The sequence below is a fragment of the Ahaetulla prasina genome, chromosome 3, assembly GCF_028640845.1.
Source record: "Ahaetulla prasina isolate Xishuangbanna chromosome 3, ASM2864084v1, whole genome shotgun sequence".
Taxonomy (NCBI): Eukaryota; Metazoa; Chordata; class Lepidosauria; order Squamata; family Colubridae; genus Ahaetulla; species Ahaetulla prasina.
Genome location: NC_080541.1, coordinates 60513942 through 60526806, shown reverse-complemented (window position 1 = coordinate 60526806; position 12865 = coordinate 60513942).

Sequence of the window (12865 nt, the reverse complement as noted above, 5' to 3'; positions counted from 1 at the left end):
AGCGGCTTTGATACCAGCGGCCTACTAGCTGCGCTTGATATCGGCGGCTGGATTGTTTGCCGCATCAAACATCAAACATCATTGATACCAGCGGCGTTGGATACTGGTGGCTCTGGCAGGCGGAATTTGACTTCAGCTGATTTCTGGCCACGTATGATATCGGGTGACATCGGTGACTAGAAATCTTTTTTCCTGCTTTCGGCTTTGGCGGCATCAATTATGAGCGGCTTCGGATTTAGTCATGGACGGCATTGGCGGGCGAAACTTTTGCTGCATTTATTTTCGGCGGCATCAATGGGCAGAATCCATCAGCCGAATTCTCCATCTTTATTAGGTCCCTTACCGGCCGTTACTGGTCTTGGTTTGTGACTGTCCTGGCTCTGACCATAGGCCGCGATATCATCTATGGTACTGACCAGGGATCCCCTTTTTTCTGGCTGTTATTTATAATCTTTTCATGAAATATTCGCCTACTGAACTTCTTCGACTGCGAGGTTCCCCCGCCTCGCAGGAATGGCCCTCCATGTTATCGAGGGCCTGCCTTAACGAGGGGTCTTTGGACCCGGAGAGGTGGCATGCAAGGAAGAAGAACCTCTGGGGATTTGTAAATAGGTTTTTTAAAAAGGGTTTTTTAAAGGGGGGAGGGAAGAGACGGGTGGGGGAAAAAACCCGTCGGGGAGGGAATGTCCAGTCCCTGGGCTTGTTCACGGCATTTTTCCATCTGGTCCGAGGGCAGGGGGGGAAGGGTTTGTTCCAGGTGTTGAGGGCCGTTCCATCTGTACGGTAAGTGGGAGGGGCAGATATGGCGGAAGCAAGGGGTCGTATCAGTTTTTGGGAGCACGTACTCGCTGTTTAAGAGCGATCACGTGCTCCGGCCCCTTAGTCCTTTCCCGTTCCCCGGAAGGCCAAGACCCTCAGAGCTTGGGCCTCCGGTTGATGTTGTGCAATGCCCGGTCCATGGTCAATAAGGCCCCCCTGATCTGCGATCTTATTCAGGGGGAGTCCATGGACTTTATGGGCATTACGGAGACCTGGTTGGGCACAGAAGGGGGTGTACCCCTGGTTGAACTGTGCCCTCTGGGTTTCCGAGCATTCCATCAACCGAGGGCCCAAGGTAGGGGTGGAGGGGTGGCGGTTGTGATTTGAGAAAGACTAGAGCCGAGAGAGTCCACTGTGCCTCAGATAGCCGGTTGTGAATCCCTCGTTGTGAAGTGGGGCCATAGGAATCAGATGGGTCTGTTGATCACGTACCTGGCTCCTTGCTGCGTGACTACAGCCCTGCCTGAGCTACTGGAGGTGCTTGCCGGAGTGGCGGTTGAGATTCCCAGACTTTTGGTCATGGGGGATTTCAACTTGCCATCGGCTGGCTTGTCATCAATGGTGGTCCAGGAGTTCCAGGCTTCCATGACGGCCTTGGACCTGATTCAAGTAACTGATGGCCCTACGCACATCGGGGGGTCCACACTGGACTTGATTTATATCTCTGGACAGTGGTTTAATGATCTGGTATTAGGAGATTTAGTGACGGAACCTGTGTCATGTTCAGATCATTTTCTCCTCCGCCTAGACTTTCAGACCGTCGCTCACCACCGAGGGAGACGGAACCAATGCGTTGGTTCCGTCCCAGGCGCCTGATGGATCCCGAGAGGTTCCTGACGGAGCTTGGGCCGTTCCCTGAGGATCTTGCCCACGGCACGACCGAAGAACTAGTTGCGGCCTGGGAACAGGCCGCGGCTGGGGCTTTGGACCGTGTCGTGCCTTTGCGGCCTCTGACCCGGCGCAAATCTCAATTGGCTCCTTGATTCTCTGAGGAGCTGAGAGAGATGAAACGCCGAAGACGCCTAGAGAGTACCTGGAGGTCCAGCCGTTCCGAGGCTGATCGGACACTAGTTAGGTCTTTTTCGAAGACCTACCTAGTGGCACTGAGGGAGGTGAAACGTTCTTACGTTTCCACCCTCATTGCGTTGGCAGATAACCGCCCGGCCGCCCTGTTTCGGGTGACCCGCTCACTCCTACATCAGGAGGGGCGGGATGACCCCTTGCAGGGATGTGCCGAGGAGTTTAGTGGTTATCTATACGATAAAATCGTTCAGCTTCAGGATAGTTTGGACCAAAATTGCGATGATCCAAGTGAGATGACGGAGACGCGTCTTGTCGATGTTCTTTGGGATGAGTTTGATTCTGTGGCTCTCGAGGACGTGGACAGGCTACTGGGGAGGTTACATGCCACTACATGTTTACTGGACCCGTGTCCCTCCTGGCTGGTGCTGGCCACTCAGGAGGTGACACGAGGCTGGCTCTGGGGAATTATAAATGCTTCATTGTTGGAAGGGGTTTTCCCCGCCGCCTTGAAAGAGGTGGTGGTGAGACCACTCCTCAAGAAGCCTTCCCTGGACCCAGCTATTTTGGGAAATTATCGTCCAGTCTCCAACCTTCGCTTCATGGCGAAGGTTGTAGAGAGTGTGGTGGCATGGCAGCTTCCCCAGTACCTGGATAAAGCTGTCTATCTAGACCCGTTCCAGTCCGGCTTCCGGTCCGGATATAGTACGGAGACAGCTTTGGTCGCATTGGTGGATGACCTCTGGAGGGCCAGGGATAAAGGTTGTTCCTCTGCCCTGGTCCTATTAGACCTCTCAGCGGCTTTTGATACCATTGACCATGGTATCCTGCTGCACCGGTTGGAGAGTTTGGGAGTGGGAGGCACCGTTTATCGGTGGTTCTCCTCCTATCTCTCTGACCGGTCGCAGACGGTGTTGACAGGAGGGCAGAGATCGACCGCGAGGCGCCTTACTTGTGGGGTGCCTCAGGGGTCGATTCTCTCGCCTCTCCTGTTCAACATCTATATGAAGCCGTTGGGCGAGGTCATCAGTGGCTTTGGGGTGAGTTACCAGCTGTACGCTGACGATACTCAGCTGTACTTTTCCACCCCGGGCCACCCCAACGAAGCTGTCGAAGTGCTGTCCCGGTGCCTGGAAGCCGTACGGGTCTGGATGGGGAGAAACAGACTCAAGCTCAATCCCTCCAAGACGGAGTGGCTGTGGATGCCGGCACCCCGGTACAGTCAGCTGCAACCGCAGCTGACTGTTGGGGGCGAGTCATTGGCCCCAACAGAAAGGGTGCGCAACTTGGGCGTTCTCCTGGATGGACGGCTGTCGTTTGAAGACCATTTGGCGGCCGTCTCCAGGAGAGCTTTTTACCAGGTCCGCTTGGTTCGCCAGTTGCGCCCCTTTCTTGACCGGGATGCCTTATGCACGGTCACTCACGCTCTTGTCACTTCTCGTTTGGATTATTGCAATGCTCTCTACATGGGGCTACCCTTGAAGTGCACTCGGAGGCTTCAGTTAGTTCAGAATGCAGCTGCGCGGGTGATCGAGGGAGCCACACGTTGCTCCCGTGTAACACCGCTCCTGCGCAGTCTGCACTGGCTATCTGTGGTCTTTCGGGTGCGCTTCAAGGTGTTGGTTACTACCTTTAAAGCGCTCCATGGCTTAGGGCCCAGGTACTTACGGGACCGCCTGCTGTTACCTTGTGCCTCCCACCGACCCGTACGCTCACACAGAGAGGGTCTTCTCAGGGTGCCGTCCGCCAAGCAATGTCGGCTGGCGGCCCCCAGGGGAAGGGCCTTCTCTGTTGGAGCACCTACCCTCTGGAACGAACTTCCCCCTGGTTTGCGTCAACTACCTGACTTTCGGACCTTTCGCCGTGAATTGAAAACGCACTTGCTTATCCAAGCAGGACTGGCCTAAATTTTTTAAACTTTTTGAATTTTAATAATTTTAATTGGGGTATTTTATGAATTTTATGGGTTAAATTTGACGGTTTTAAATTTTTGGCCATTTATAGAATATGTTATTTTAACTTTCTGTTTTAATCTGTATATTGTATTGTTTTTATATCTGGCTGTACACCGCCCTGAGTCCTTCGGGAGAAGGGCGGTATAAAAATCGAAATAATAAATAAATAAATAAATAAATAAATAAATAAATAAATAAATAAATAAATCTGCATTGGACACTTGCCTTACCAGATGGCTATCATGTCATACTGCAAATTGTGTTTGAAACTTATAGTGGTTTGAACGGCAATTTGCAATATGGAATGAGGATAACTATTTTTTTTAAAAAACAAACAAACATACATAGTTCCTCTTATTCATGCAACTTAAAGTTGTTGGGTTTTTTTTTTAATCAAACAGTATACATTGTAGCCTTAAGACCCTCTGCTTGTTTATACAGGTGGTGCTCACCTTACAACAACTTGTTTAGTAACTGTTCAAAGTTACAACGGCACTGAAAAAAGTGAGTTACGATTGTTTTTCACACTTACGACCCTTGCAGCATCACATGATCAAAATCCAGATGCATGGCAACTAACCCACTTGCTGTATCTAAGGGTCATGTTAACATCTTTTGTCACCTTCTGACAAGCAAAGTCAATGGGAAATCCAGCTTCACTTAACAACCGCATTACTAACTTAACAACTGTAGTGATTCACTTAACTATGGCAAGAAAGGTCATAAAATGGGACAAAACTCACTTCAGAAATATCTTGCTTATATTACTTGGCAATACAAATATTTGCTCAATTGTAGTCATAAATTGAAAATTACCTGTATTACACTATTCATCTTTTTTTTATTTCTTTTGTCACAACAGTATACACAAACAATTGTCATAGATAAAACAACATGTCTTGAAGAAAATATATAAGTAAAAAATATGCATTAACTATATTAATTTGATATAATGAAGGGAACAATAGGACAGGAACGGTAGGCACTATTGTGTTCTTATGCACGCCCCTTATAGTCCTCTTAGGAATGGGGTGAGGTCAATAGTAGACAGTTTTTGGTTGAAGATTTTGGGATTTTGAGTAGAGACTATGGAGTCAGGTAATGAGTTCCAAGCATTAACAACTCTGTTACAGAAGTCATATTTTCTGCAATCAAGTTTGAAGCGGTTGACATTTAGCTTGAATCTATTTTTTGCTCTTGTAATATTGTGATTGAAGCTGAAGTAGTCTTTTATAGGAAGGATATTGCTATAGATGATTTTGTGTGTTAAACACAGGTCATGTCGAAGTCGACGGAGTTGTAAGTTTTCTAATCCCAGGATTTCAAATCTGTTGGTATAAAGTATTTTGTTGTTTTCGGAGGAGTGAAGAACTCTTCTAGTAAAATATTTCTGGATATATACTTTTATTTTTGGGAGTGGGATTTTTTAAAAATATATATTGCCAATATCAGGTTAGGTTTACATTTTACCTTTAAGAAGATTATCAGGATCAATTTCTGTTATAAGGAGAAAAGCAAAAAACAAGAGTCAGAACACAGTGCAACTTTTAATGAGATGTTTTTCATCAAGCTTCTTTATAACTCAAAAATAGTTGCCAATCCATAAGCCTATGAATCAGGGATGATACTTAGCAGCATCAGTTTTGCATCTCGTTGTAATTTATATCCAGTAAAGATTAATATATAACGTGTAATTTACAGGGCCTTCCTTATCCTAGTCCCTTCTACATGTGTTGACTCACATCTTCCAACTACCTAGGCACGTTGGCAGGGTTGATATAAGATGAAGTCAAAAACTTTCAGGGGCAACCGTTTAAATAAAGCTGACCTAATATGCCATAAGAAATCATGCTCCTGACATTCATTTTCTTTGTATTCTGTTTTTCCTCTAGCTTCCTTTCTTCCTTCCTGCCTTTTTTTCCGATCACCAGCTAGATGGCACTCTCATTTCCCATTTTATCGATGCAAGAAAATCTTGTCAAATATTGGGATTCATAATGGGAAATAATGATTGGCTTGAAGTCAGTCCAGTAAATTTCTACAGTATGGCTCAGAATAGATTTGAAGAAAAAGCCAGGTGTATGGGTGATGATAAGACCTGGCTGCCATCTAGTGGCTATAGTTTTTCAACCTTGATCTGGTAGCCTAGGTTTTTTATTTATCTTAAACCAACATTATGATCACCATTTCACACTGATTATTTTTTACTAACAGGTCTTCATCTGAAAGTGGTTTATCTTTTAACAATACATTATAGGAAGAGAAAGATATTTCAACATTTGGGTATCAGGTTACAGTTCAGCAGCAACAACAATGGTTTTCAGTTCCAATGAAAGCAATTTTATGCAAAAGTGCAATTCAATGCAATTAACAGACAGAAGCATCTCAACCCACAAAAGGACAAGCCTCCTCTTTATCAAAGGCATCTCAAATACACTATCACAGGAATGTCAAATTCGCGTTGTCGTGTCATGTGACATATCGTAACTTCCCCTCCTTTGCTAAATCGGGGGGGGGGGTGGCCAACATGTGACGCATCCGGCCTGCGGCCTGCGAGTTTGACACCCCTGCACTAGCAGGGTCTCCAGTTTGAAGAAACCATGGCATAGAAACCCACAAAGTCCATCCAAAGCATCCTAAGTGAACTCAAAGCAGTCATCTATTAAATAAAATGCAAACACCACTACATAGAACAGGTCTGTCAAACTGGTGGCATACGGGCCGGATACATCATGCCCAGGCCATGCCCAGTCCAGCTCCATAAAGGCAAAAAATGCTGCAATATGTCATGATCTGGCCTGTGATGTGATCGAGTTTGACACCCGTGACACAGAATATAAGTTTTTTATAAAAACCTAGCAGAATGTATTGACAATCATCAACTAGTAGTCAAAAGACATGGCATAATTTCCAGAGAAATTACTTTCAAGGTAACTTTGAGCATGATTTCAGCAGGGAAATTGGAAATAATAGAACAAGCTAGACTGAAAAATGCAAGAGAATTCTTAGAGGTAAAGTAATGATCAGACATATCGCTGACACATAGACTCCAACTCTCTCTATGGACCTGTCAAAAGGCATAACCAAAGACTATCAGCTCAGTGCAAAACTTTCTGTGATATAATAATCAACATTTATTTAGCAACCTATTTTTTTTCTTTAAAAAAAAGCAGTTCACAATTACATTACTTTTAAGGGCTGGGAAGTGGCTCAACAGGCTAATGCAGCCTGTTATTAACACACAGTTGCCTGCAATTACAATTACTGCAGGCTCAAGTCCCACCAGGCACAAGGTTGACTCAGCCTTCCATCCTTTATAAGGTAGGTAAAATGAGGACCCAGACTGTTGGGGGGGCAATACAAGTTGACTTTGTATATAATATACAAATGGATGAGACTATTGCCTTACACAATGTAAGCCGCCCTGAGTCTTCGGAGAAGGGCGGGATATAAATTCAAAAAACAAACAAACATGAAAGCAGCATCCTCATGGTGAACCGTGCCATCCCACTGGTATCAACACAACAGACCATACAGCAATTAATACCCAATCATACAAAACCACCACTTGTCAGGCAAATAAAGAATCTATCAACAAGGCATCACTTACTTGCAAAATAACATCTGTAATGGCATCCAAGAATATTAAAGGATGACCATAGAGAATGTTAAATAACCTTTTTCCAGCCAATGAATTGCACTTTTCCAAACTTCTGTAATGATAGTCTTATCTAACAGAATTAAAAACTAAACACTAAAACCAAGCTTGGAGAACTGCTAGAATGAAACAGTCTAAATTGCAATTAGATTCAAGAACATCTTTCTGTTGACTTTTCAAAAACAAACTTATATAGAATATGGGTAATGTTTTGTGAAGATTAAGCTGTTCTTTTAAAGCCCTAACTTTTTTCACCTGTATCTGATCACTGCGTTTTATGCAATCTCAATTGCTGAGTTTAAAATTGAGTATGGAGGTTTTGAGACAGATGTATCTCAGCCTTTCAGTGGATCATTTATAAACCCTACTGTTAGGCACTTACTAGACTTTTTCCTCCTCCTGAATAGTAGTAGTGACTATGAATTATATTTGTTACATGATCCGTTTTGTGGTATTATCAGCCACTGCCATCTAGTGGGTACCAAAACAAATTCAGAAAAAAACGATTTTGAAATTGTATCCACCTGTAGTCTTAAATATGTTAAATCAAGAGACAATAAGAGGAAAGAAAAAGCAAAACTTGTTTTTAAATGTTTCTGAGATGCAATAAGCCACAAATATTGACAAACAGAGCAATATGAGTAGATTCATATAAAAGCAATGCCATAACTTCTTAGTTGACTAATTAAAATTATTTTCTATTAATGCTAGAGAATTGGGGTGTGCTATTGGAGCAGGGGTGAAATGCTCCAAGGTCTGCTACTGCTTCAGTACTGGTTTGCTGTGCATGTGCATGCGCACCGCAGGTGCTACTGCGCAGCACTGAAAAAGGAGGCTTAAGAAGCCTTTTCCAAGGTAAGTAGAACAGCGAGGGGGGGAACAGCTTTGCCGCGCAATTTAGATTTCCTGCTTTCTAGCGAATATAACTTGTATGGCACAGCTGATTGTTGAATATATCGATTCGTCCAAACTGGTAGCATTTTTTTTACTACCTGTTCGCCTGAGCCAGTCAAAATGGGTAGCATTTCACCCCTGTATTGGAGACAACACTACTCAATGAGGACCATCACCTCCTGGAGGCAAGGTGTAGGGAAGGGCTTACTGAGACACTGCTTGATTATTTGCTGGTGGTTTCTGTGCATGTGAGGAAGCCCTTGTTGCAGTCAAAAAGGGTGTCTTGCTCAGAGTTCAAACAGAGCCTAAGGCTGTGCTGTAAAGGCAGCCTTTCCAAAATCTACTTAGACTTATTGTTAACCACACTGACAGTACATATTGTTTGTGAGTATACATACAGGAAGTACATACTAGCTTTCTATGATTAACTCTTTAAAATCTCTGTCAAAAGATTTTCTTGGGTACTAAAAGGAAAGCTTAAATAAGCATGCTTCTGCATCTCTTTGCTTTTTTAAACTAGCCATCCTTCTGTCTACTTCTCTTATTTCTTTTTTATTCTGTCCTTCTGAATAATGCTAAAAATCTTTACTTGGAAAATTAATTTCATTCATTCTGATTAGCTCCTCTGTAATGATACATACATGCTGATTCTCTGCATGATTATTTGAAATTAAGCCTGAGACTCTATAAGACATGATCACCCACCAAAGTCATCAAAATAGATATAGGGATGTGAGAATAAGATAACAAATCATCCTACTGATGTGTGACTATTTGCACAAGGAGAACTAGATGGGAATTCTCAAATTTCTCTGCCGCCTTTATTAATTTATATAACAAAGTGTGAAAGTTTTTTTTTTGGAAGCCCTGAAGACATTCTTAGCTGAATATTTTCCTTGAGCGTGTCATGGAACTGGTCTGAGTGTACTAGGTGATTTATATATTAAGGCAATGACTCTATCACCCTGTGATGAAAATGATTTACATTACAAGAACTCCATACATATATGAATACAATTTCTATCCAGAAAATTACAAAAAATAAACAATTACAAAATGTCACTAATGAAGCAATTTAAAGTAACAGCAAGAAGTTAACAACTTTTGCAAAACTCATATTTTAGCTGAGGTAGGTGGCTAAGGTCCACATTTGACTTTTGGAGGAATGATTGGTGTGAAAATTATATAGATAGTCCTCAACTTCCCTAGCACCATTTTCGGCCTGGACGGCCTCCTGCAGCACTTTGCTGGCCAAAATGGGGCATGGGGTGGGGTGGGGTGGGGTGCACATGTCCCCTCTGCGCCCTGTTTTGGCTGGCAGAGTGCTGCAGGAGGAGGCCGTCCCATCTCCCCTCCCCCAGAGAACTACAATGCTGATCTGGCCCTCAAAGAAATCCAGTTTGACACCCCTGCCTTATCCCATGTGACTGTATGTGGGGCTAACAGGCAGGCTGGGTCTCACAAAACTCTGTGCTCATCTATCATGATTAGAAGGATAGATGAACCTTTTGAGGGCAACAGGTTTTCTACCTGTTTTAGCCGAGAAAAAGGGAGAAGCGAGCAATGTTCCCTCAGCTAAGTATTATATAAAGCAGAAGGTACTATTAAAATTAATTTTTGAAATTAACTATACATTGGGCATTTTTGGGGTCCAGTGACTATGGATATTTCTCTGGAAACTGGCTGGTATCTTTAGAGGCAAGGAGACCACTTGAACCACAGCCCAGCCTAACAGGGATTTGCTGTGAAAGCCAACACCAGTATATTAACTGTACTTTAGTGAACGCTGGAGCAAGATGTTGAATGGAGAATGAAGGAATCCTTGAAATTCCCAGGAGATTAAAAGGTTAAAAACGAGCATCTTGACCTGAGCCTGGAAACAAATTCCAGTGTCCATGTAATAAATAGTTGCAATACATTCTGAACACCTAGTTAGAATCAGCACCCTGGCAGTATTTTCATCTTTTAAATAGTTTCCAAAGTTGCTTTAAAGAAAAAGAAAAGTAGCTCCCAATAGAATGCTTTAGATACTTAGAGATAGTCATGGAATGTCATACAAACTGAAGCTCTTTACAAATATCTCTCCATTTAAAAGAAATGCAGGATCAAAGAGCAAACCTCAAATATGAAACTAATGTTTTATGAGTAGCATATGCAATTTTATTCCAGTCAGCCCTAAGTCATATGGTCCATTACTGTATTTACACATTTTCTAGATTGCGCATCTGTTACATGTTATTCTTTATAAGTAATAATTTAACTAGAAGTTTTTCATGTCTCCCAGCTCTTAATGACCTTTTTACATTGAGCTTTCAGGGGGTTAAATACTAACAGAGATTTTAAATATAAATTATAGTTTTTGGATTTTATACAACTGGCTTAAATTGTTTTAATACATCACATTAATTGATGCTGTTGGACAAATAGACCTCTCGCTACTAATTATGCAGCACACAAATTAACCAAGGTTCATTTCAAGTAGCTTTTTGCATTTTAAAGCATAAATGGTAAAACTGTAAAAAATTATAAAATATTGTAAACTAAAAATAAAGTTATAAAACCAATGTCCTTTAAAAAAAGTAATGCCATAAGACACTGGCATTAAATTACTTTCTAAATATGCACTGACTATTACATTGTATATAGTCAGGATACTGATTATATAGAAGACAACCATGGATATCAACTAGCAGTCAGAAGACACCAGAAGCCTCTGGTGGCTCAGACTGCTAAGACAGTCTGTTATTAACAGCAGCTGCTTGCAATTACTGCAGGTTCAAGTCTGACTAGGCCCAAGGTTGACTCAGCCTTCCATCCTTTATAAGGTAGGTAAAATGAGGACCCAGATTGTTGGGGGCAATAAGTTGACTTTGTATATAATATACAAATGGATGAAGGCTATTGCTTGACATAGTGTAAGCCGCCCTGAGTCTTCAGAGAAGGGCAGGATATAAATGCAAATTAAAAAAAATGATGAAAATTCCTCAGTTTCACAACATATGGACAGACATAACCATAGTTTTAACTGGGAAACTGTGAGCATCCTGGACCAAGCCAAGTTCAAAAATGCTACCTTGGTACTCAGATAAATTGGCCATCAATGGGCAGATAGACATAGACAACATCTACATACTATTTTTATTTTTATTTTTATTTTATTTTATTTAAATTTTTATACCGCCCTTCTCCTGAAGGACTCAGGGCGGTGTACAGCCAAAGATAAAAACAGCAAGTATACAAAGTTAAAATATCAATTTAGAATACCTATTCCACAATGGCCGAATTAAAACCGTCAAATTGACCTAACCTAAAATAACCCATATAAAATTACAAAGAATTAAAACTTTAAAATTTAGAATTTAAGAAATCAGTCCAATCCCGCTTGAATAAATAAATGAGTTTTTAATTCCCGGCGAAAGGCCCGAAGGTCAGATATTTGGCGCAAACTGGGGGGAAGGTCGTTCCAGAGCGTAGGTGCTCCAACAGAGAAGGCCCTCCCCCTGGAGAGCGTACGGGTCGATGGGAGGCATAAGGTAACAGCAGGCGGTCCCGTAAGTACCCGGGCCCTAAGCCATGGAGCGCTTTAAAAGTGGTAACCAAAACCTTGAAGCGCACCCGAAAGACCACAGGTAGCCAGTGCAAACTGCGCAGGAGCGGTGTTACCCGGGAGCAATGAGGAGCTCCTCGATCACCCGCGCAGCTGCATTTTGGACTAACTGGAGTCTCCGAGTGCACTTCAGGGGTAGCCCCATGTAGAGAGCATTGCAATAATCCAGGCGGGAAGTGACGAGAGCATGAGTGACCGTGCATAAGGCATCCCGGTCCAGAAAGGGACGCAACTGGCGGACCAGGCGAACCTGGTAAAAAGCTCTCCTGGAGACGGCCGCCAAATGATCTTCAAACGACAGCCGTCCATCCAGGAGAACACCCAAGTTGCGTACCCTCTATTTTGGGTAATTATCGTCCGGTCTCCAACCTTAGCTTTGTTGCGAAGGTTGTAGAGAGTGCTGTGGCGCGGCAGCTACCCCAATACCTGGATGAAGCTGTCTATCTAGACCCGTTCCAGTCCGGCTTCCGACCCGGATACAGCACGGAGACAGCTTTGGTCGCGTTGGTGGATGATCTCTGGAGGGCCAGGGACAGGGGTTACTCCTCTGCCCTGGTCCTATTAGACCTCTCAGCGGCTTTTGATACCATCGACCATGGTATCTTGCTGCGCCGGTTGAGGGGATTGGGAGTGGGAGGCACCGTGTATCAGTGGTTCTCCTCCTATCTCTCCGACCGATCGCAGACGGTGTTGACAGGGGGGCAGAGGTCAACCGCGAGGTGCCTCACTTGTGGGGTGCCGCAGGGGTCGATCCTCTTGCCCCTTCTGTTCAACATCTATATGAAGCTGTTGGGTGAGATCATCAGTGGCTTTGGGGTGAGATACCAGCTGTACGCTGATGATACTCAGCTGTACTTTTCCACCCCGGGCCACCCCAACGAAGCTGTTGAAGTGCTGTCCCGGTGTTTGGAA